The sequence below is a fragment of the Artemia franciscana genome, chromosome 5, assembly GCF_032884065.1.
Source record: "Artemia franciscana chromosome 5, ASM3288406v1, whole genome shotgun sequence".
In the NCBI taxonomy this organism is placed as follows: domain Eukaryota; kingdom Metazoa; phylum Arthropoda; class Branchiopoda; order Anostraca; family Artemiidae; genus Artemia; species Artemia franciscana.
This window is the reverse complement of record NC_088867.1, coordinates 5,956,803-5,984,141: the sequence shown is the minus strand read 5'-3', so window position 1 is coordinate 5,984,141 and position 27,339 is coordinate 5,956,803. Positions and strand designations below refer to the sequence as shown.

Genomic DNA, 27,339 nt, shown 5'->3' with positions numbered 1-27,339 from the left:
CAAGAAATCAGGCTTGCTGCTGATAGAGAAAGTAAGAAAAGAAAGCGTGCCGAGGAATCAGAGCAACCTGAAAGTTATCGCCTGGCATTCAGGTACAGCCCAGTCGATGATTATAGCTTGAGTAGATATGTTCAAATCGGGACAATGTCTAAAATTTGTCCCTATTGCAAGGCCTTGAAATTCAATGGTGAAACAATGGGAATGTGTTGCGCCTCAGGAAAAGTTAAACTTCCTCTATTGGCTGCACCACCAGAGCCATTGAAGACTTTCCTTACTGGAACTACGTCAGAATCTAAGCGTGTTTTGTCAAAACAGAAAATACAACTCATGTTTCCAAATGACGTCGTTTGGAGCCCAAATCGAAAATCCAGATCAATTTATGTCTACTTTCAAAGTAAAAGGGCAAATTTATCATAGAGCAGGGTCCCTTCTACCATTCTCAGGCGAGAATCATAAATTTTTACAATTGTACTTCATCAGGGATAGAAATTCTGAATTGAATGCACGTTGCGAAATTTCTCCCAACGTTGAAAGGACAATCGTTTCCCAATTGCAACATCTTTTCCACGAAAATAATAATTTAGTGCGTCTGTTCAAAACAGCCATCGATTTGATGCCTACTGATACACATAAAATCGTTATTTCCGCTGACAAAACGCCTCCTGGCCAACATGTGCGTAGATACAATGCTCCAACTATCGACGAAGTGGCAATCGTTATGGTCGGTGATCAGTTTTTACCTCGAGATATTATTCTTCATTAGCGAAACGCTCAGTTGTTAAGAATTGCTGAAACTCATCGATGCTACGATGTCCTACAATATCCTATCATTTTTTGGGATGGAGCCGACGGCTATCACTTTAATATTAAATTGATGAATCCAGCCACTAACAAAGAAATGAATAAGAAATGCAGCGCAATGCATTATTGTTCCTATAGACTAATGATTCGGCTGGATGAAGAAAATTATATTTTAAAATGCCGTGAATTGTTTCACCAATTTGTCGTTGATATGTATGCTAAAATTGAATCAGAACGTTTGCTATATATCCGCCTGAATCAGACCAAGCTCCGCTCTGAACAATACATTCATATGCGAGATGCAGTTATAAATGACGGTAATACCACAAACGTTGGAAGATTAACAATTTTACCTTCGTCATATGCTGGCAGTCCCCGTCATATCCATGAATATGCTCAAGATGCTATTGCGTATGTTCGTCTCTATGGTCGTCCAGATTTATTTATTACATTTACATGTAATCAATCTTGGGACGAGATACTGCAGGACAGTCGGCGGTTCATAGGCATGACATTACGGCCCGTGTCTTCCGGCAAAAGTTGAAATCACTGATAAACTACATAGTAAAACTTGAAGTGTTTGGGTCAGTGCGATGCTGGATGTACTCAGTGGAATGGCAAAAACGAGGTTTGCCACACGCACATATACTAATCTGGCTACATAAAAAAATTACTTCGAACGAAATTGATGATGTGATTTCCGCTGAAATACCTGATAAAAATGTCGGTAAGGGGTTACATGATATTATTGTAAAAAATATGATACATGGACCTTGCGGTGCACTGAACGAAAATTCACCATGCATGGCCAAAGGAAGGTGCACAAAGCAATATCCTCGACTTATAGTATCAAACACAATTACTGGCAATGATGGTTACCCACAATATAGAAGAAGATCTACTGAAGATGGCGGTAAAACAGCAATAATAAAGAAGCGTAACGGTACCACCATCGAAGTAGATAACCAGTGGGTTATTCCATATTCCCCATTATTATCAAAAACATTTAATGCACACATAAACGTTGAATACTGTGACTCCGTAAAGGCAATCAAATACATATATAAATACGTCAACAAAGGCAGTGACATGGCAGTTTTTGGCTTGCAGCCCGAAATCAAATATTTCGACGAAATCGTACAATATCAGGCTGGAAGATACATAAGCAGTAATGAAGCTGTTTGGCGAATTCTTTCATTTCCGATACATGAACGTAGTCCAGCTGTTGTTCACTTAGCGGTACATTTACAGTATGGTCAACGTGTTTATTTCACGGAAACCAACGTGCAACAAAGAGCCCTGAATCCACCGGATACAACATTAACAGCTTTTTTTTCGCTTTGCAAAAATGATTCTTTTGCAAAAAAACTGCTGTATACTGAAGTGCCTTCGTATTACACGTGGAATACTAGAAATAAAGTATTTGATCGTCGAAAACAGGGTAAGTCAGTCGACGGCCAACCTACCATCTTCAAAGATACCACGATAGGACACAACATTAACAACTTTTTTTCCGCTTTGCAAAAATGATTCTTTTGCAGAAAAACTGCTGTATACTGAAGTGCCTTCGTATTACACGTGGAATACTAGAAATAAAGTATTTGATCGTCGAAAACAGGGTAAGTCAGTCGACGGCCAACCTACCATCTTCAAAGATACCACGATAGGAAGACTCTACACCGTTCCCCCAATCAACATGAATGCTTCTTTCTACGCCTGCTTTTGGTGAATGTACCCGGTCCGACATCCTTTGAGTATTTGAGAACTGTAAACGGTACTATACATGACACTTACCGTAGTGCATGCCAAGCTCTGAATTTATTGGAGAATGACCAACACTGGGATAACTGCATCAATGACGCGTGCGAAACGTCAACCCCAAGTCAAATTCGTGCATTGTTTGGCATCATTTTAACAACTTGCTCTCCATCAGCTCCTACAGAGTTATGGGAAAAATATAAGTCAAAAATGTCCGAAGATATACTCCATCGAAAACAGTTACAGACGTCAGATATGACTTTTGATTTTACATCAGAAATTTATAACTACACTTTAGTTATTATAGAAGATTTGTGCGTACGTATGGCAAGCAAACCTCTTCAGGATTTGGGAATGCCTTCACCTAACCGTATCGCTGCTGTTTCGACATGTGTAAAATTGGATCGTGAACAAAGTTACAGTACGAGTGATCTATTGTCGTATGTACAAAATAACATTTCCAAGTTAATGTTGGAACAAAAAGACATTTATGATACGATAATGCATTCTGTCGATAACAAAGTTGGAGAAATTTTCTTTTTGGATGCGCCAGGAGGTACTGGTAAAACGTTTGTGATAAAACTGATTCTGGCGTCAATTCGATCAAAAAATGATATAGCGTTGGCAATTGCGTCGTCCGGAAGCCGCAACATTGCTGCCTGGTGGAAGAACTGCTCATTCCGCTTTGAAATCGCCTCTGAATTTGCATTCTACAGAAACTCCCACGTGCAATATTTCCAAATCATCTGGGATGGGTAAAGTATTGCAGCAATGCAAACTTATTATTTGGGATGAGTGCACAATGGCACACAAAAAATCGCTCGAGGCTCTGGATCAATGCTTGAAAGATTTGAGAGGGAAGTCGAAACCCTTTGGCAGCACATTAATATTGCTTGCGGGAGATTTCAGGCAAACATTACCTATAATACCTAGATCAACTCCTGCAGACGAAATGAATGCTTGCCTGAAAAATTCTAATTTATGGGCACACGTAAAAATATTAAAATTAACTACAAATATGCGTGTCCGATTGCAAAACGATGACTCTGGTCAAACATTTTCAGATCAATTGCTGGCAATTGGAAACGGAAAGCTCCCAGTAGACTCAATTTCAGGACGTATACAACTACCTGCTGATTTCTGTAATTTAGTGACGTCCAAAAATGAATTGATTGAAAAAGTATTTCCGAATATTCTAAAAAATTATAAAAATAATAAATGGCTAAGTGAAGAGCGATTCTCGCACCCAAAAATATAGACGTCCACGAAATCAACAATATTGTTTTGACCAAGATTCGAGACCAGGCAGTCCTTTACAAGTCAGTCGACACAGTTTTGGAACCAAATGAAGCGGTTAATTATCCATCTGAATTTTTAAGTTCCATAGATCTTTCAGGGTTTCCACCACACGTGCTACAACTAAAAATAGGCGTACCAATAATACTTTTAAGAAATATCAATCCACCAAAGCTTTGCAATGGCACGCGACTTGCTGTAAAAAAAAACAATGGAAAACCTAATAGAGGCCACAATCTTGACAGGGCCTTTTGAGGGTGAGGCTGTTCTTATTCCTCGCATTCCCATGATTCCAACGGATCTGCCTTTTCAATTTAAAAGATTGCAATTCCCAATTCGATTAGCATTTGCAATCACCATTAACAAAGCTCAAGGTCAATCATTAGAAAAATCGCGCCCCCCCAAGCCCCCCCGCGCGCGTAAGTCGTTACGCGCCATATTAGTTACGTGCCATTGTAGTTGTGTCCCTGTGTCCCACCTGTGAATATAGATAGATTTATATATGTGTTTCAAACTACGTAAAAATTGCGAATATACAACATTCTTGGCTTTCCCATTGTCTGTGCATATACAAAGCCGTATGTACTAATAATGACGTCATATGCAAACGCTCTTTTTACAAACAAACAAAAATGCATACACACAACTCGTTTTTATATAGATAGATAGATAGATAGATACAATACAAATTAACTGCGTAAAACTTGCGAATATACAACATTCTTCGCTGTCCAATTGTCGCTGTATATAAATAAATTGTCAGGTTTACCGACCCTCGAACATGCAGCGTACAATTGTCCATGGGAAAAACAATCAGTATTAAGATCTATAACACATTTTTCTAATGATTGACCTTGAGCTTTGTTAATGGTGATTGCAAATGCTAATCGAATTGGGAATTGCAATCTTTTAAATTGAAAAGGCAGATCCGTTGGAATCATGGGAATGCGAGGAATAAGAACAGCCTCACCCTTAAAAGGCCCTGTAAAGATTGTGGCCTCTATTAGGTTTTCCATTGTTTTTTTTTACGGCAAGTCGCGTGCCATTGCAAAGCTTTGGTGGGTTGATATTTCTTAAAAGTATTATTGGTACGCCTATTTTTAGTTGTAGCACGTGTGGTGGAAACCCTGAAAGATCCACGGAATTTAAAAATTCAGATGGATAATTAACCGCTTCATTTGGTTCCAAAACTGTGTCGACTGACTTGTAAAGGACTGCCTGGTCTCGAATCTTGGTCAAAACAATATTGTTGATTTCGTGGACGTCTATATTTTTGGGTGCGAGAATCGCTCTTTACATATGTATTTGATTGCCTTTACGGAGTTACAGTATTCAACGTTTATGTGTGCATTAAATGTTTTTGATAATAATGGGGAATATGGAACAACCCACTGGTTATCTACTTCGATGGTGGTACCGTTACGCTTCTTTATTATTGCTGTTTTACCGCCATCTTCAGTAGATCTTCTTCTATATTGTGGGTAACCATCATTGCCAGTAATTGTGTTGGATACTAAAAGTCGAGGATATTGCTTTGTGCACCTTCCTTTGGCCATGCATGGTGAATTTTCGTTCAGTGCACCGCAAGGTCCATGTATCATATTTTTTACAATAATATCATGTAACCCCTTATCGACATTTTCATGAGGTATTTCAGCGGAAATCACATCATCAATTTCGTTCGAAGTAATTTTTATATGTAGCCAGATTAGTATATGTGCGTGTGGCAAACCTCGTTTTTGCCATTCCACTGAGTACATCCAGCATCGCACTGACCCAAACACTTCAAGTTTTACTATGTAGTTTATCAGTGATTTCAACTTTTGCCGGAAGACACGGGCCGTAATGTCATGGAATATTTTTTTTTTTTTTACTAAGCTTGTAGTATTTATTTTTTTTCTTTGGAACATGAAAGATTATATTCATAATCGTATTGGCACAATACGCCACCCAGAAATTTTCTAATGGGAGGAGGAGGACAATCAGATTTGGTTTTTACCAAGCTTTAAATGGGAATATTTTTCATTTTAATTTTGACGTATATTTTCCAATCGTTTTTTGCTTTTTGGGGGAAGGGGCTTCAAATAGATATATAGGAGGTATAGAGAAGAAGGCACCAAGTACATTCGGATATGAAATTGGGTGGTTTATATTTTGAAAATGTACAAGATGGATGGGATTGTTTTTGAAAAATGTTTTGGCAAGTGATGGTTTAGGAAGTAAGGTTAACTGAAAGTAGCTAGGAATATTAGCAAAAAGACCTTGTTTCTTAATGGTTGTTGTTACATTTCCTGGGTGGGGAGGGGGGTTGTTAAGAACGAATCAAAGGCTAATTCTATCCCGTTTTTGAATGTTTATTCCTTTTGGCACATGTTTTAGGACTTTCGAAATATAAAAGGGGTATAATTAATCTTATTGCTGCATATAAAAAAAAATGTCCGATTAATTTAAGCCCTTTACCTGGGTTTATAATTTTTTTTATTTACATTTGTAATATATAATGTTTGTAATATATAAAATCTAAAGGATAAGAAAAGATGAAATAGAGAAGGGTCTAAATACTTTTTTAGCAGGCCGATTTTACATTGTCTTTTAGACACCCCTCGATAAGTTGTTACTTCTTTCTGGGTTCAAACGAGCAAGATTAAAAAGAATGCTTTTCAGCCTAAAGTCTCCCCTCCCCCACCCTCACCCAAGAGCTGAGTATGCGTATATGTGAAGCTTGTGTGGTGTTGGTTCAAAATTACCATGGGGCTGTACTCTTATATACTTTGCGGAATGTTCCATAAATTTGTTGATATTGCGAAAAATTATTGCGAAACTTTTGTCCTAGCAACAATAGAGTCCCACTTAAATATTATACATGTGCTCTATCAAATAAACTCTTATCAAGATTATTTAATTTTGTTTTCTAAGTTATTGTGCTGTTTTAAAGGAATCTTAGGCGTTATCCATTCATGAGATTTTTGGCGAGGAATTTTGAAATGCAACCGATTGTGAAATTGGAAGCACAGCTTAGATGCTGAACCGCAGGCACGCTTACAGGAATTTGTTTCAGGGGAGGGGGCTAAACTAGAACTTAAAAATACGTGAATAATTATGAAAACATAATAACTATAGTAAAGGCTATGAAAACTTGAAATCTGGGGTCATGGCCCTCGCCTTGCGGACGGATTTTTGGAGCTGGGTGTTTTTGGGTGTAAATAAAATCAATATTCATTTTATGTTCAGACGAAAAAAAATTGAACGCCCAATAAATAGAACACTGGCTAAAAATCAGTATTTCTATATATCAGTCAAGACAATTGTTTAGGTTTGACAAACTATGAATTTTCCGTTTTGAGTGTGATGCTTCAAAAGGCTATTACTGACAATGCATGTCAACACTGACTAGGGCAACAAAGAAAAATCTAAAATCTATCGCTAAACATCTAGATAAACGGAGTATTCAGCGGAGTATTCAGATAGCTAAGAAACAAACTTAACTCTAGAATCAGAATTCCATCCTGAATCCAAATATGGCATTCATTTCCTTCGCAAATTCAGTTTTAACCTAACCTATCCTTTCCAGAGGCGCCATTTGGACCAAATCTTGGGGTGGGCATGAACTCCATCCCCCCCCCCGCGAATCACTTCGTGTCGCGTAATCATCTAGGAAATGGGCATTTGACAGAACTCGAGAATTTTTTATGTATCTAACCTACTTTCAAAGTTTACAATTAATAGCAAATAGCATAATTACCCCAAGGGTCATCAAGTAATTACGCTCTTTGGTTAATAGGCGTGCAGTAATTTCAAATCAATTGGACAGAATGGATTATGTTGGACATAAGGGATTATTATGGCCGGCAAAGGGCCCTTTGTGGTGGAAGCTTGGGCGCCCTGGAAAATCAGGGGTGGGCATTTGCCCACCCCTGACCTCCCCCAAATGGCGCCTCTGATCCTTTTTAACCTTATCCAAATATATAGCCCACACTATTCCCATGCATTTATTGATTCTCGATTTTGTCACAGTTGATTTACTATGGGCCGTAGTTCGCTCTTTAATACGTTAAAGTTACCCCTGCAAACACGGTAGACCCTTTGTTCCATAAAACCAATGATTATGGAGTATTGCATAGCTATGTACCAGCTATTTATGGTGAAGACAAGTAGTTTTTTGGGAAGGGGAGCTTAACCCCCCTGAAAAAAGCCAATTTTTAGGCGTAAACCGGTACGGGTGTACCGGTTTTAACAAGGTTGACAACAACACTGATATAAAATCCGTAAATTACGAGAAAAAGGTATCATATTTGAGGGTCCGTAAAGGTAAAGGACTCAAAATTGAATTAGCGATGGAAATGAATGTCATATTTGGATTCAAGATAAAATTCGGATTCTAGAGTTAAGTTTGTTTCTTAGCTATCTGAATACTCCGTTAATCTAGATATTTACCAAACTACCTTTGATTTTTTGCCGGACAAGAAATTGTGCGTACAAAAAGTTTCCCTACCGTGAAGTTAAAATGATCAGTGCACCATTAGGGTCGCCATGGTAAAAAATCTCGTAAAGTAAATTTAAAATCCACAGTTTTGAATAACAAGAAAAATTGCTTTTTTCACGCAAGCACTGATGTCTCCTCTTTTTTTCCCTTCAGTAATCGTATCGAACCAGTGGTTGTAGAATGTTGGGAGAATGTTCACTTGAAAGAAAATTGTTACATCTAGTGGCCTTTTTAGTATCAAAAAAGATTTTACCACAGTGGAGTGGAGCAAAAAACACCAAGGAGGTGTTTTTGCCTATTTTTGTCAAAACACCAATTTTTGCTCTAAGAGGGTAAAAATGCCAGAGAATGGGAATTTAAAGATATCCAATCGATTTTTGACGGTCTAAAATACTATATAGGTGGTTTTGAGGCCCTAGTCTTGAAAAATGAGGAAATAGTTTTTTTTTACTTTAACACGTTACCGTCAATCTGGAAATAGATACCCTCAAGGTTGAAAGCCTTGAGCATGAATATAGTCAGAGCGCCAGATTCTGTATCTCGCTTATTTCGATTACTATCCATGCCGGAAGATACAAAAATGCTGAAGACGGTTCCTATGGTAGTCGACCATGCTGAAAACGAATATCGTAGGGCGCATGTTCGCCGTTGGGGTGTTTCTGAGATATAAGCCAAAAATATCAAATTTGGCCTATAATGGGGTTCAATGATTCTATTTTTTTTTTTACAGATAAGATTAGTCAAATCCAGCATACTCTTACATCAATAGAAAGAAGAGACTTGGGGCTACACGAATATGATTTTTGTTTGTAAAAAAAAATTAAAAATAGTACACGTTTTACTGCAGTTTTAAAAAAAGTCAGATTTTTGTCAACAAATTTCTAACAGAAAAGCTAAAAACTCGAAATTTTTTCAAGATAAAGTATTTTTTTTTATATTAAAAAAGAAAGCCCGTTTAATTCCGAACACATTGAGCCAAGAAAAAAAAGTTTAAATTATTATATCTGGGAAGTCTGCAACTTTTTTAGCGAGTGTACCCGTAATATGAATTTTGTTTAGTAACCTGCTACCTAGCGGGATGTTGATTGATAAGCTAAGCAGAAGAAATTGATAAGCAGAAGATCAAAAAGAAAAGTGAGTCAGGTAGGCCAAGATAAAAAAAAAGTTACTTCAGGTTGATTCAACATGTGATTCTGAGGCAAATACTGATTTGCTGATGGATGATAATGAAGAATATGACACAAGCTTGGAAGATCAAAAAACAAATTTTAAAGAAATAGAGTTTTTAAAAGCACTTTTGGTGTTGTAAAGTTGGCTGGAAAAATGAGTGTAAATTTTTTTTTTTGCAGAAGTAAGAGACTTAATGAAAGTAATTTACAAAATTAAATATCACAAGAAACTAGGTGATACTGACTAATTTAGATTTATAAGGACTGATAAAAAGGCATGTTACATTGATCAATCAGATTTAGTATTGGAACTTCCAGTTCTAGTGAAAATGCTTGTCAAATGGAACATCTGTGATTTTAAATTGATTTGTCAATGTTTAATCTAATATCTTGCTTTTCCTTCATGAAGCACCAAACAACCATGCAACAGTCGAAAAATCTCTGCGAACGTTCACGCCGATAAGTAAAGCTGTCGGATGTGACGATACCGTGGTCACGTAAGATCTCTTCATTTATCAGCTAGCATAGGGAGTGAAAAGTCAATACCCGGATGACTTCAAAAACGTAATCCTACGGATGGGAGGCTTCCACCTCCTGCTCAACTAACTACAGGCAGTTGGTAAGATAATGGACAGCTCCGGACTCAAAGAGATTATAGTGCAGGCAAAGCTGATGCTACCTGGTACATGCGAAAAGGTATTTCAAGGGAACGGCTACTACCAAGATATCAATGCCTACTGCATACTGTACGAGGTCTTGCTAGCCCTTTACTGGGAGTCCTTGGAAGAGTGTCACTCCGAAGCACAAGAAGACTTATCCCTTCTGGACCAGCTGGGTAGTGCCATTGAGTTATTCAGGACTTCATTGGCAAACGGTGCTAACGCGCGAATTACACTTCAGAAGGCAAACGATACCTTAATCACTTTGGCTCCCATAATGAATGCCTTCAAAACCCTTCGAAATGCGTCACCCACGTTTGCTTTCTGGTGGTAGTTCTTGGAAATCCTTGAAATAGCGATGCAATTCAATCATGCTGAACGAGACTGTGACTGGGAGTCTCATTTGACAGCAACTTCTCGGATGTTGCCATACTTGGTGGTGGCTGACCATCCTCAGTATACAAGATGTCTCATACAGTACCCATATGACATGCGAAGTTTACCACAAACCTTTCCTGATGTACACAGAAGGCTCATGAAAGGATACTTCGCAGTGAAGAGAACACACACCAGGTTTACGGCCACCTGTTCCAATCAGATACTGGAATGTACAGTGAACAAGGATGCAAAGACGACGGCCAGAATAGTAGTAGAACAAATGGATGAGAGACAGACTGAAGCTTGGATTCTCACCTTACTGATTTCCGCTTCCATCAGCAATGGTTTCCTGCAAGTAGTCAATGTATCCACAGAGACATTGAAATATCACGAAGACAATCAGTCGACGACGACGCGATTACAACTTTCACGAGATAGAGTTGGAGACATTTTCACTACATGTGGCAATCCGTTCAGCAGAGTGGACTTCGACCTAGTGAATATTGTGACTTCAGAAGTTGTGGACGATGAGAAGATTGTTTCTGATATTACTTGCGTAGCCACAAAAGGAAAAGAGGTGGTTGAGAACTTTCTGTGCAACAGGAAAGAAGATGTGAAAAAGGTTGTACTCCGAACTTTCCCTTCAGAGAGAAAAACTTAGAAAGTGAATGGTGTCCCTAAAACCGATCTCCTGAGCTCTGAAGTAACAGCCTTGAAGAGAATCATTACTGCTCAGTTGAGCTACGGCGAAGAAAAGGAGAAAGCCGTTGCAAAAATCCACTCAAATAGATTCTGCCTTTCCCTCCATCCATTTTTGAACATCTTCCGCAAGAAACAACCAAGACATCTTCTGGCTGAAAAATGAGGGCGGGGATCAAAGCTGTGCTGTTGAAATGGCTAAGAAAAAAAGGAGGACTTTCAGCTTGGCCGGCCACTTTGAAATCCAAAGAAACAACATCAGCTACAGTATCATTGACCTAATGTCTAAGATAAGGTCATATCGGCCTTCCAGGTTTGAAACAGTCAAATCCTTCGCGGAAAGATTGCTTCTATTTATTTATTTATTTATTAATACCAAATACGGTAAGCTTTCAAGCTAGTCGCAAAGCAAGCTTGTTGCATAATTCAGCAATGTCTATCATTGCTGAATTATCTTCCAGTGGGTATTCCTGAAGTCCACATTGTCGCACATCGGTACAACGGGCTGTTTGGGAAGCTCACTGACACCGGAGAATTGATCTCCTTGAAATCAGCATGCAGACTCCAACGAGGGAAAGGGAAAAACCTCCAGATTTCTGCTCTTAGCACAATTGAAGAATGGGATGCCGTACTTGCAAGCTCAGCGTCTAAAAGCCGGTTCCTCGAAATTTTGTATGAAACCTGGGAGCAGATGAGTGATCAGCTTCCGAATGCACTGAACCTTTTTCTCTCAGGTGGGTTCAAGGAGTGATTCAAAGTGTCTCTGGTCAAGCGTCGCTGCTGTCCAACTTTACCAGAACACTGTTACTATGAGGAACGCTTGTCCTCCAGCCACGAAGAGGCTGACCAACGCCGTATGACACATGTCAAGTACGCTAGCCGTTACGCTTGTAGTATCGTAGCATCGTTGTGCATGCCAACGACACAGACGTGGTAGTAGCCTGTGTTCATTTTTTTGAAGAGCTTCAAGCTGAAGGACTGAGCGAACTTTTCTTGAAGTTTCCGACTTACATTATCCCAGTACACGAGCCAGCGGATGGATTCCACTTGTCCAAAGAGGAGCAGATTATGTTACCGTTCTTGCACTGCCGACCAGGTTGTGACACAACGAACTTTTTCTTCGGCGTCGGGAAAGCTTCTTTCTTAAACACCGCGGTGTCTCCAACTTTTGCCTCAAAAATGGTGTCTGTGACGGAGCAGATCAAGGATGCAGAAGGGAAGTTTTCAGTCAACGCGTTTAGAGAATTTTACGACCTATCAAAATTCCTGGTCATTGTAAACAATACGGTAAACAGGCCGGGTTCAATTCACTGGCCAGTGTAAGGACTTACATTCGGTGCCAGAAACAAGATGTGAAAAGACTTCCACCTTCTGACGACACCTTCGAGCCATGCATACGAAGAGCCATATTCGCTACATGGATAATCTTGTCGTCAGTACAGGCTCGGCCGAGCATTCCAGATCCACTTCTCCTTGGATGGAAGATGGCTGAAGGGGGAGTAGATGCGGTCGTCTCAAACTGTAAAGAAGCATCAAGCCTGGAATCTTACTGCAGATGCAAAAGTGGAAGATGCAGGAAAGACTGTAGCTGCTCAAAAATGAAAGGATGCTGCAGCTTATGCTCCTGCCGCGGAACGAGGAGGGCATGCAGGGAGTCTGACCTTGCCCCATCTGAATTCTCGGAAGAAGAAAATGAGGAATATTTGTGAAAGTTTATTTGATACCTTTTACTTTTAATTACAACAGGTCCCTAATCAGTTACTGTTACGCAATTTTACGGGTAGGCCGAGTAAGACAACTCCAATGCGCTGACTGAATCCATCTGTGGAGCAGAATTCTTTTATGTAGTAAATAGCTCAGTCGTATTACTGGCAAATCAGGTCCCAAAAAAGGTAATTGCAGACGCCTTAGTACACCAGAAAACATATTCGTCCATTCTATAAAAAAACAAAAACAAAAAAAAACACTTTTTTTAGTCAACATTTTTTTAAACCTATTTTTATTTTTAAGTACAAGTTAAAAATTTCAAAAAGTTAGGAAGTTTGAAGTATTCCTACCCTTTGAAGAAAAAAAGAAATATTATGTCCCTTTTCACGATACGGCTAATGATCATTTCAGTGACACGACAAAAAAAAATCGCAGACCTTTTAAAAATAAAAATAGTTTATATGTTTTTATCTCAAATTGTACGGAATTGAATGCGCTTTCTTTTCGAATATGGAAAAAAAATTTGTTACCTTGAAGAAATTTCGAGTTTTTAGCCTTTCCTTGAGATATTTGTTGAATTTTACAGCACTTATTTTGAAACTGCAGTAAATAGAGAAAAAAATAGTGTTTTCTTTTTCAATTTCAAAATCATATTCTTTTAGATTTAGATCTCTTCTTTCGATTGATATAACATTACGCCAGATTCCTCAACCCAATAAGTCGCAAAAAAAAATCCTGAATCGTCACACTTAGTGATAGGCTAAATTTGGCGTTCTTGACCTATATCTCAGAAACGCCCCAACGGCGAACATGCGCCCTACGATATTCGTTTTCAGCATGGTCGACTACCCTAGGATCCGTCCTCAGCATTTTTGTACCTTCCGGCATGGGTGGGTGCACGATACAGAATCTGGCGCTCTGACTAATAGGTAGATTTTGAAAACAGGTGACTAAATGGCAGTTTTTATGGCACTTGGTATTAACAAAGTGACATATAGCGATCGCAAATTATGTCGGTCTTTCTGTCTGTCGGTCTGTCTGTCTGTCCCGGTTTTGCTACTTTAGGCACTTCCAGGTAAGATAGGACGGTGAAATTTGGCAGGCGTATCAGGGACCGGACCAGATTAAATTAAAAATAGTCGTTTTCCCGATTCGACCATCTGGGGAGGAGTGGGGGCCGGTTAATTCGGAAAAAATAGAAAAATGAAGTATTTTTAACTTACGAACGGGTGATGGGATCTTAATGAAATTTGATTTTTGGAAGGATATCGTGTCTGAGAGCTCTTATTTTAAATCCCGACCAGATCGGGTTACATTGAAGGGAGTTGGAGGGGGAAACCGGAATTCTTGGAAAACGTGAAATTGAGGTATCTTACGAATGGGTTATCGGATCTTAATGTGATATATAGAAGAATCTTATGTTTCAGATTCTCCATTTTTAATTCGAATTGGATCCTGGGACATAGGGGATTGTAGGGGAGAAACAGAAATCCTGGAAACCGGAAATCTTGGAAAACGCTTAGAGTGGAGAGATCAGGATGGAACTTGATGGGAAGAATAATCACAAGTTATAGATACGAGACTGGCATAATTGGTACGGATCCGTTCTCTTTAGGGGAGCTGGGGATTATTAATTTGGAAAAATTAGAAAAATTGAGGTATTTTTATCTTAAGAATGGGTGACCGGATCTTAATGAAATTTGATAATTAGAAGGAACTCATGTCTCAAAGCTCTGCTTTCAAATCCCGACCAGATCTGCTTACATTGGGGGGAGTTAGAGGGGGAAACTGGAAATGTCGGAAAACGCTTATAAATGTCGTACATACGTAATTGACGTAACCGGACTGGATCGGGGTATTTTGCAATATCCGTATTATTCTAAGAACTAAGGTTTTTATTGCAAACTTAGAATGGCTGGGTTTTTACTGGATTATAACTGTGTCTTAAATTAGGGATACCTGTTAAAGACTCTTAAGAGCCTTGTGAAAATAATCCTCCCCTTTCTACCTGCTATCTATGGAATTTTCTGCTCCCAAGAGATAATCTTGTTTTTTGCGGTCAGTTTCATGTTTTCAAATAAAGCATTTGTTTTCGAATTACAGTGAGTTTCAGCGACTACTGGCACAAGTCGCTTTTTATTTACAGTTCGTTACCAAGAATTGTTGAATTGTTTTTATGTTTTATCCACTGTTACTAAGGTTGTCTTTTCTTTTCTTCGTTCTTTTAATGGAAGATTTTTCATTCAGGAGCTTCATAAAAGACGAAAATAAAACTAGGCCAATGGAAGTACTAATTATTCTTTTGTTGCAAAGACGTCTAAGGCATGATGTCAAGAAAGGTCTATCCTAGCAACAGCATTGGGTGCATTCACTTATTTGATACCCTAACTATGCACGGGGGAAAAGCCCTTCTAAATCATTGTAAGTTTTTTATTGGGATAAAAATGGAGATTTTGAGGAATGCTTCTCCTAGTAACAGAATTCGTTCATTCTTTACGTCATAAAATATATCGTATGTTACTACGGTTCTTGAAACTTTTTTTTTATTTCTATTTTAATAAAGTCAGAGGGGGCTTCAAGTTTTGAAGGCTAGTCTGGGGGGGCGGTTGTAGATTTTTACTAATTTGTGAGTTACGGTGTGAGTTACGGTTACGGCAAAAGGATACAATGAAATATCACAAATACATTTGTTTTTCCTTTCTCTAAGTCACCGTTTCTACTTATTGGTATTCTTAGTTTTATTCTTCGCTATTTTATTTTAGTGTTCCTCTAGGTCACTCTTGTAGTTCATAAATTTGCTGATTTTAATCGCATTCCATTTGATGTTTTTTAAAATATTCGTTTTTATTCTTTAGTCTTTAACTCTTCGTTTTACACAGAAAAAATTCCAGTGGTTGACAATACTCATGAATCGTTAATTTTATTTATTAAATATAATAAGTAATTGCCGTATTGTTCACATAAGTCGCCCAACATTGCTAGCAAAACATCCAAGTTTTAAAGCGCGAGGTTTAAACAGATTAGGACGATATTTTAATTCAGAACGAAAACTGCATTTTTGTGTATCTTTTTTTTGGTAAATAATTTTGTTGAACTGGACAGCCATAATCAGCTACCCAGTCAAATCATTCCCAACAATAATTGTGTCTTTTATTACTTGTTATTCCTGTTGTTTTTCAATAATTGCTGGAAAAGTCGCTCAGTTACCCGATTTCTGTCGAGCTTTTCCATCTCGAAAAATTGCTTGAGCAATTAAATTTCGGCGATGAGCGAATTTCGCTCCTTTTTTGAATCTAGTAGGCTTAGTCTGAGTGAGTATTTGGTTGTTGTTTTTTCATATAATCCTTGTTATTTGTCTTTATGTCTTTCTAGTTTTTACGGCACTTGGTATTAACCAAGTGACATATAGCAATCGCCAATTCTGTCGGTCGGTCTGTCGGTCCCGGTTTTCCTACTTTAGGCACTTCCAGGTAAGCTAGGACGATGAAATTTGGCAGGCATATCAGGGACGGGACCAGCTTTAATTAGAAAATTTGACTCTTTTTCCCAATTTGACCATCTGGGGGGGGAGTGGGGGGGCCGGTTAATTCGGCAAAATAGAAAAATTGAAGTATTTTTAACTTACGAACTGTTGATCAGATCTTAATGAAATTTGATGTCTGGAAGGATATCGTGTCTCAGAGCTGTTATTTTAAATCCCGACCGGATCTGGTGACATTGGGAGGGGGAAACCTAAAATCTTGGAAAACACTTAGAGGGGAGGGATCGGGATGAAGCTTGGTGGGAAAAATAAGCACAAGTCCTACATACATGATTGACATAACCGGAACGGATCCGCTCTCTTTAGGGTGGTTGGGGGGGGGGGGGTAATTCTGGAAAATTAAAAAAATGAGGTATTTTTAACTTACGAACGGGTGATCGGATCTCAATGAAATTTCATATTTAGAAGGATATGGTGTCTTAGAGCTCTTATTTTAAATCCCGACCGGATCTGGTGACATTGGGGGGGGATTTGGGAGGGGGAAACCTAAAACTTGGAAAACACTTAGGGTGGAGGGATCGGGATGAAACTTGGTGGGAAAAATAAACACAAGTCATAGATACATGATTGACATAAACGGAATGGATCCACTCTCTTTGGGGTTGTTGGGGGGGGTTATTTCTGAAAAATTAGAAAAAAGAGGTATTTTTATTTGGGGGGGGGGGGGGGCTTAATTCTAAAAATAAGAAAAAATTACGTATTTTTAACTTACGAAGGAGTGATTGGATCTTCATGAAACTTCATATTTAGAAGGACCTCGTAACTCAGATCTCTTACTTTAATTTCAACCGGATCAAGCGTAATTGGGGGGGGGGGCAGTTGGGGGGACCGGAAATCTTAGAAAATACTTAAAGCGGTGAGATCAGGATGAAACTGGTTGGGAAGAATAGAAATATGTAAAAGATACGTGACTGACATAACCGGACCGGATCTGCTCTCTTTGGTGGAATTTGGGGGGGGGGGGTAATTTTGAAAATTGAGGTATTTGTAACTTACAAAAGGGTGACCAGATCTTATTGAAATTTGATATTTAGAAGGATCTTGTGCTTTAAAGTTCTAATTCTAAATTCAGACCAGATCCTGTGACATTGGGGAGAGTTGGAGGGGGAAACCCTCCAACTCTCCAAGATTCAGAATCTAGACAAACGGTTACAACAGCATAAAAATGACATAGACAAGGCCTTAATTTCAAATAGTTCCAACAACTCCTTTGATTCTGCTTTAGGTTGGCATATATTTAATAATCCGGCCCACATGATACTTTTTGAAAACTCTTCACTCATTAGTAATGATTTGGGAATAAAACAGGTGGTTCGAGAATCAATCGAAATTAATCTCAAAATAAATAATAATATTTCTTTGAACAGGGACTTGGGGGAATACTCACTAAATTCTTTATACTCAAATTTAATTAAAAATGATCCAACAAAATATTTTACTAAACCGATTTATAATAGTACTGAACCAACTACGAAAAAGCCTTTGAGACAGGCTGCTAAATAAGCAAGATTAGCTTTAAGAAATTGCATCTAATCATTTTATTCTCTTCAGTTTGAATGAGCTTATATTCTCATTTCATTCTTTTCGCCAGTCCTGGTTGAAATTCGTTGAAGTAAGGATGCTAGGGCTATTTTTAAAAAAAAGTTTTAAAAAGTGTTTTTAATTATTCAGTTTTAATCCTCACAATTTGATGTAAGTTCTTTTATATATATATATAGTTTCTCTCTTATTCTTGTATTGTGCTGAAGACGGCCCTTGGACATAGGGCCGAAATATCTACAGAAATAATTTCCACTGTCTTGAAATTTTCCCTATTGTCTCTACGTTGTATTTGTTTGATAAAGTCGTTTCCCGAGATTCGACCATCTGGGGGGCTAAAGGGAGAGGAAAAATTAGAAAAAATGAGGCATTTATAACTTACGAGTGGGTGATCGGATCTTAATGAATTTTGATATTTAGAAGGACATCGTGACTCAGAGCTCTTATTTTAAATTCTGACCGGTATTAAGCCTCTTATTTTCCTTTTTAAATCAATCTATTGATTCATAGAATTTTGTTAGAGCTCATACCATATGATATCTTGGCTCTTAGCTCTTCTTGCCTCGTCACAAGTGCCATATGAGCTCTTAGCTCTTGTTTAAAAATAAATTTTGACTTTACCTCTATGTTTTTTCTTCTGAAGGTCTATTGTAATTTTAAGTGTATTTTTTTTGTAATCCAAAGCCAGGTCCAATTGTTACAAGATGCATTATTTTAGATTTGTTTACGCCGTGATACTGATACAGGGTTGCCACCTGTAGCACGAAAGTTCTATTTTAGCACTATTTCATCATGTGTAGCACGGTAGCACCTGCTACATTGGACGTTGCTTTTTCTCTCTTATGTGACCATATTGAAAATACAGAAATATAAAATGTAATTACATGATGTATCTCACATCAAAATATATATATCAGAATATTCTGTACCAATTTGTTTTTAGTGGAGCATTGAAAATCATTGTGTAGCATGCAAATTTGGGTAATTGTAGCACTTTCGAAACTGACCATGGTGATAACCCTGCTCACCGTTGATAGATATACATGACAAGCCTTTACAACGGCAGCAACGCCGAAGTAAATTGCTTTCACTTGTGCATGGGCTTGTAGCTATCTTTGGACAATTGATAAGAGCTGTAGGTGCATCACAACTAATTGGAATTGACTGTGCATTGATTGTTTGATGCAGAAATTCCCATCCACATTTCCTTGGTTTTGAATATTCCACGTTTTGGTCACAAAACCTCGAACTGATAAAACTTGTATTTGGCAAGGGGAGAGTCATTCGGGCTGAACAGACGTAAACGAAGGTCCTAATCTACCAAGGTTTTTTTTCAATTTTCAGATTCGAAAAAATTCTTTTTCTTTAGCTAAAATGACTTAGTCATAACTGGAACCCCTGCCTGTAAACCGTTTAGTGGCGTTCATGAAAGTCTTACCTTTTAAAAATTGAATACAATAACTTAAGAGTAAGACATGTTTTCCCATGTCGAAAAGTTTGGCGATTTGGAGGAGAGGGGGGAGGAGAAAGTCACATTATACCATTAACACCCATTTTGGGGGTCAACTTTCACTAGGATTGTTTTTTATTCTAATTTTTTCCCAAAATTGTTGTTTAATTTCATTTAAGATTGTATCATTAATGTCATTTCATTTATTTTCTAAAAAGAAGCATATTACTTTCAGTTTTCAATCAATTATGATTATTTTATGTTTCAAATGTTTTGCAGTGATTTTGTTAACCACAAAATCTGAGCGAATAGGATTAGTTACTATGACATCAGTTTGTTTATTTGAATTTGCAACATTAAGTTTCACAGACTTTATAAAATAAGACTTTTAAGCGTTTTGTTTTCAAAGAGTTCAAATGTCGCTTGTTTCAGTTTTCTTGCCACATTCGAGGGATTGCGCAATAGACTGCACTGAAGAAGCTTATTTTGGGACAAATCAGAAAAGTTACCACTACAGGAAAATTTATTTCCCTGGTTAAGATAGTAGACACTTTATTTTAAAACATCAGGGACATCATAATAAGGCATTCCAGGTCCCTGGACTTATCTTAGGCCTATCATACCTGAAAACCGCGATTTTTTTAGATCTTTTTTGGTTGTATCGAAATTATGAAGTTTTTAGGGCAATGCCACATTTTGTCAGTAATGCCAAATTGAACCCTAAAAAGAAATAAGAGAACTAAATACTTAATTTGGAATCGCACTTCATCTGTAAAAGTTCATACATTGACAGTTCGTCGATTCTGAAAAATGATAAGACCTTTAAAGGAAAGCTAGACATTCTTAAACTGCTTAGTGCCGAATGTTTTACCTATATTTTGCTCATTGTTCAGCCACGTTTCTTCCTTTTGAATTTGGAACCCGCTCCTATAAAAAAAAAAATGAACAGCCAATGGGTGTCTTTTTTTTTGTTAAAAATGAGCTCTCGATTTGTCCCTTTTTCTTAGAGATAAATGGCTGGATTAGATTTCCACTTAATCAATTCAGACAATCATGTTTCATTTCACTGTCCTTAGTGCTTAGACAAACATTCAAAAAGTTTAATCGTTGTAATTGGTACTTCCTGAGATACAGGGGCTTAATTTGCCATGGGACGGAGCGGAGAGGAACACCTCCCTCCTCAGGCCATAGTTTACCCCATAACCTGTCATTTAGTTTCTTCAAAAAATCTTGTCAAATCTAAGGTAAGCCTGCATAGATCAAGTGCCCAGAAATATGGATCAATCTTTTCTTTGTATCTTTGTATTATGTATTATGTATGTTTGCTTTTATGGTACTTGTGACTCATTTTTCCTTGTCTTTTTTACTTCTTTGGGAAAATTGGCTCCAACTTTGCCCCTTTCCCCAGGATTTTGACGAAATTACGCCACGACTGAGATACTAGCTTTCAACGTTAAAACCTATATGGAAATTTGCCGTTTTTCAGTAAAAATGTAAAAACATTGAACTCTATTTTTTTTACTCTGTGTTGTAGTGATATTTACCACCATATGTTTTTATAACATATGGTTTTAAGAATTTCTAGATCAGCTTACATTTATGATACAATTTTGCTCCAGATAGATAAATTGTTGGCTTTTTTGGTGAAAAACATAGAGAATATAGATAATACATGACAAACATAGATAATAGTCAGAAATCCCTCTTGAAAGCTTTTTTAACAGAATATCAGCTACGGAATAGCAGCCTCCTTGCTGCTGCAGAATAGCAGCAGCAAGCATGTCACATCCAGAACCTTTTTGAATTATGTCTCGCCCCGTAAACCTGACAGGTACTCTGTTAAGCGATTATGCAACTAGTAGATGACCGAAAAGGAATTACCAATGCTGAAAATAGTCTTCTGTATTTAGTCAATTCCCCTCTTCCTAACCCCCCATCCTATGCCGTTATAACCCCTACGCCCCCGATTGCAATCAATAGGTTTGATTGGGTAGATTTATTCCGTATATGAAGGATTGCCCCCTCCTCAATACCTTGCTCTTTTAGCTAACGCTGTTAGATTTGAAAAAAAAAATTCCTATTCCTATTAAAAGACCCCCATATTTCAGTTGCAGTAAACAGTAAAACTTTAGAGTAAAGAGCAAGGTATTGAGGGGGAGGCAACCCATCATATAGGGAATAATTTCTGTTCATTTTTCAAATAATGCCGGCAAATTTGGCTCACCCTTTGTGTAATATACCCCTCTCCCTCGTCAAAACTCTTCCGTGGAGCTTTCACCCAACTTAAAGTGCACCTCCCGTCAAATTCCCTTCAAACAGTTCCATCCTAGCTGAGAGTCCCCTCCCTGTAAAATTGCTTGTGGACGGTTCAGCCTAGAAAAATTTTCGTAACATTTTTTCATTTGAATAAAACTTTAATCTCTAATCAGTTCCGTGATCACTCCAGAAATGCCCCCTTCCGTGAACAATATTTCCTAGAAAACAAAACATGTGGGGAAAAGCCCCTGGACAATTCCCCTGGAACACCTCCACATGAAAAATTTGGCAAAGAGAATGTAAGACAATTAAACAGAATTTCGTATAGTAATTCTGTCAAATCCTCCAGTGTAACATATCACCTGGAATATTCACCCTTCAGAAATTTCCCTCCCCAAGGAAGATTCTCCCCGTACAAATCCACGTCAAGCACAATCCCCCTCCCAAAAAAAAAAATCTGTATACTTCGAATAACAAATACTATACGTAAACATGGGCGAATTTCATAACTTACAGGCCTCTTTTCATCGACTGTGGGGGATTATTTTACACCTAAAGACATAATTATTTGATCTTTTAACTATACTAAACAAAATGGCTATCTCACAATTTTGATTAGATAATTTTAGGGGAAAATTGGGCGTGGAAGGGGGCCTAGTTGCCCTCCAATCTTTTTGGTCACTTAAAAGGGGCAATAGAACTTTAAGTTCCGTTTAGATGAGTCCTCTCTCGATATCCCAGGACCACTGGGTCGATACGATCAGCCCTGAAAAAAAACATGTATCCGTGATCTTTCTTTTAGCAAAAAATACAAAATTCTGCATTCTTGCAGAAAGGAGCTTGAAACCTCTACGCTGAATCTGCTTCTCTGATACTCTAAATCTGATGGTATGATTTTCATTAAGATACTATGGGGTGTTTCCCCGTTATTTTCGAAAATAAGGCAATTTTTTTCAGACTCGTAACCTTTGATGGGTAAGACTAAACTTAATGAAACGTATATATTTGAAATCTGCATAAAAATCTAATTCTTTTTATATATCCGTTAGTATCGAAATTCCGTTTTTTAGAGTTTCGATTACTATTAAGCCGGGTCGCTCCTTACTTACAGTTTGCAACCACGACCTTTTTGATTGTATGTTGAATTATGAGGCCCGATCACTCATCTTTTTCAGATGCCTCTTGATGAAAAGTGTATCTCGCAAGATTGGCGCACGGCTCACATAACCCCATAAACAAGGATGATAGTAAAGAGGATGCAAGCAATGACCAGCCAATTATTATCACCTCTGCAGTAGGGAAGCTACTAGAAACAATTTTTACCACTGCAATCCTGAAAAACTAGACAACCAATAAACTATTCTTATCATGTCAGCATGACTTAAGGTCTGGTCGATCGTTTAAAACAAACCTGATTGGTTCTTAAAATTATGTCACTGATTTTCAGGACAAGGCCTCCCAGTTGACATGTTACTACTGGATTTGGCAAAGGCTTTTGACAGAGTCTACTATAAAATCACTTCAAATCCAGCTCCAAGCTATTGGGATGAATGAGGATGCGGTTGATTGGGTGATGCAGTTCCTAACAAATAGGAAATTGACGGTTAAAATATTTCACGTTGATGGAAGGGCATTTTTGTCCGAAGTGGCCGCTGTTGGAAGTGGTATGCCTCAGGGCACTGTCTTGAGTCCGACTCTTTTCAATATGTACATAAATGACGTGCCGGAAATTCTTAGCAACAAAGTAAGTCTCTATGCTGATGACTGGAAGCTTATGAGTCATACGGATACAATGGAGAATATCAAGTCGACCCAACCAAAGTCTCCACCTTGGGAAGAAAAACTCACTCTGAGTATCATATGGACTGTGAGGATGGGCCCCGCAAAGCTATTTCCAGTAGCCCCACGGAGAGAGATCTTGGTGTCCTGGTAGACGACAAGTTAAGATTTAATATTCATGCGCAAGCGAATACTGCGAAGGTTAATCAGAAACTTGGCTTAATCAAAGAGCATTCACTTGCAGATTTCCAACTGATATGACCAAGCTGTACAATAGTCTAGTTCGACCAAGATTAGAGTTATAAATGTGCATCGCATGCCCAATCGATAGGAATAACTTTGAGGGTGACCCCGAATCGATCTGCTCGTTTTTTTTCAAATTTTAAGACAGGTGCATCTGCAAGTTTCATTAATTTTTGGAAAGTTTTGCTCCTAACAAGGAGCGGCTGAAGAATCGAAATACTCTGCAGGGCATTTACTTAAAAGACATGTTCAAAGTGAGATCTAGGCCTATTCCTCGAACAAATTACATCAAAATGTGGCTCCAAATTTGCCAGATAAATTCTATATCAAAATATTCCAGTTTTGTGTGTGCTTGCCTAAGGGGAAACCTTCCTCATGCATTTATGTAAGAGAAAGGGGGCTCCAGACCTGAATCCTCGAAAAACTAACAAGTTTACGATATTTCCTATGGTTTTGTGTATTTACAACATAAATTCGCTATTTTTACGTTTTTCTAAACGTTCCAAAACGTATGTCTCCGTATATGTCATTGTGTCTTCGGCTGTGTATGTATGCATATTTGTATATCTGTACGTATGTGTATTTTTGGGCGTGCCTGTGTCTGTTGTAAAAATTTAATTGTCAATGTAAAAATTATATTAAGAAGTATGATAGTTTGTACGCGTAATATCAACGTAAATGTTATCATTTTCTGCCTAAGATTCGTCTATGAAGTGTTTGGTTTAAAATGGGCTTTTTGCATAATTCAGGGCCCTTGTCCATGGCTGCGTATGTAACGTTGCCTCCGGATGAGTGTTTTTGCCCCTATTGCCCGTTTTAGTTAATATTGCTATTTCGGAATGTTAATCAGATGTGATGTGTGGCTGTGGGTGCATCTGGAGGCTCAAAATACGGTTGAGTGCCCTCCGACTGGGTTCATCAGTTCATAAGGGTACTAGATCTCAGTATTTGTAATCGAACGAGCAATCTTCTACAATCTCAGGTCATCCGTCCTAAGAAAATGGAAAACATAGTAATACATGGAAGAGAAGATCTTCACTAAGTCGACGCTATTGCGTTGATTATTTTCATTTAAACTGTGGTTGTAATTTTTTATTTAGATGTCTTTAACAGTCATGCATGAGTGCTTGTAGAATTTTCTTTGAGGAGGAGCAAGGTAAAGGATTGTTTTTTCCGGATTATTACCATGACTCTTCATAAGGTTATATATCTCTTCATATTTTTGGATATTTAATCTTTCAGAGGGAAAAGGAAAATACTTGGCTCATCCCCCCCCCCAGTAGAGTTAGCATAATATTGTTAGTTCTTTCAGTGGTACATATATGTTATAGCACCTACCTAATGTTCTTCTGATATGTTTCCCTGACACTCAATCCTAATGAAACATACCTAAGTATGATAAAAAATATAATATTTCGAAACAAATTTGGGCAATATTTGTACATTAAGTGGGGGGGGGGTAAAGTATTGCGGGTCTGCATGCCTAATCTGCTAGGTACAATTATTCTGCATTTTAAGAAGTAAGAAATGAACGAACAACCTGAAAGAGGTAGAGGCTATATCATACAAGTACCCTTTCAGTATTAGTCTGCTTTTTCTTCTTCCACTTCAAGCTTTAAATGATTAGTGTGTTTATTCTGGTTTTAGTATATTTCACTTATGTTGCTTCTTGGAAAGAGATTTTCTCCAATAAAAGTCTTTACTTTGAAAAAAAAAGAACTTTCTTCCTAACGAAACTTCAGTGGAAATCCATTAAATTACATTATTCGTATTCAAATAAGGAAAATGATGTTGCTGCAATACTTCAAAGAAAACAGAAGGTTTCTCAATAATAATCGGATAAAGCTTATGAAATAACCTTATGCAATAAGGTATATTATTAGACACTGTCAGGTCTCATTTTAGTTTGACTTTTTGTCAAACCATCAAACGAATTTTAAATGCTTAAATGGTTTTGATTTGGAATTTGATTATTTTTTTTTTTAATTTTATGTTACCCACTTTTTTTTACTTTAAAACATTTACCGCAAAAACATTTAAGGACACGCAAATGGAGAAAAGTGGCTTTAGTCTTGATATCCCGCAAATGGAGAAAAGTATTAAGTCTTGATATCCCTTAGCGCAGCGGTTCCTAGCTGATTATAGGCCATGTCCCACCTAGGCATTTCTAAAATCCTGAAGCCCTCGTGGTACTTAAATTTTGTTATTCAAAATTTTCTGTGCATTCGCCAGAAGGAAACTTAAAAGGTTATGTACTTGGTAGTTTTTTTGGTTGGTCCTCGAGACATATTTTATGTTAATGAAAAATATTGTCTGAATGCGACACTTGTAGAATGTACCTTCTTGTTGAATATGACTTCACTCACATGAAAATTTTTTTTTTTTTTTTCCCCTAAATAAAAGCTCTAAAATATAGTCACCCAAAGGGTGCACGTTTTGTACATGACCCACGAAAATATTACCATGTCCCACCGGTGGAGCCTGCGTCCCACGTTGGGAATCAAGGCCTCAGAGTCACAGTGATTTGTCTAAAGTGAAAAAAAAAACTATTTTATGAGTGGTTTTACGCAAGGGTCTTTAAAACAAAAAATTAGGAAGGTATTTGAAAATGAGTAATTCTCATGGTTGTTTATTCCAAACTAATGGACAGAGAACCAGGATTGCCACCCGGTGAAGAAAAAAAATCACTAGAATTTAGTGATATATTGGTTTATTTAATTATTTTCTTCAATAATCTTGTGATTTATGGGCTAATTTAATGATTCTTGCGTTAGGTAGCATAAAAAATCACTAGAAATAGTGATAAATCACTAGGGGTGGCAACCCCGCGCAATTTGTTCTCAGATCATACCCTAAATTTGTAGTTATGATAGCTATTAGTCCTTAGGGAAAATCCCGTGTTTATTTGTCTATGTTTCCCAATCATAACAATGTCAATAAAGGTGGGTCTTACCGTATCTAAAAGGATATCAAAAACACCCGACGCAGATTGAGTCTCCTGACTGTATTTACTTCAAATTATTGTTCATATGGAAACTGCTATTGTGTAAAAGTCGAATATTAGAGTTGGTAACATCTAAAGATCCTTGAGTTTTTCCAGCAAGGATCTCATTTGGATTTTAAATCAGGTAGGCTAACGTAAAATTTTAACTTGGTATATATATATATATATATGCCTTGCCTTGGCTCCACTCTAAAGAAGGTGGGCTTACTTGCCCATATATTTGAGAGGGGGAGTCACAGGCTAAGGAATTGTAAAAGTGGACCCTGCATTTATACCCCAACATTTCTCCCGGATGGCGGTCCTTCAGAAGTATCTTTAGAGAAGGGAAGAATTACCCCTTATTGGTATAAACATATAAGTTGATCATTGCATTTATATATTTAGCAAATTTTAGACTTTGTGTGAAAGTCTGCGGCTCTTGGCTTGTTATTAAATTTAGAAACATAAGTTTTACAACAAAAAGAGATAAGTAATACTTACTGTAAAACGAGGAAAATTTAATTTATAGAAAATATATAGCTTAAAACAAAGAAACAGTTACCATTGTAATTACCACAAAGAACATGCAAAGGAGAAT

General features: G+C 37.7%; 1 protein-coding gene across 1 annotated transcript in view; it reads left to right on the top strand.

Annotated features, from left to right (window-relative positions):
• LOC136026926 (uncharacterized) overlaps window positions 1-27,339 on the top strand; it is a 76,016-nt gene that overhangs the window by 17,762 nt on the left and 30,915 nt on the right. The window lies entirely within an intron of this gene.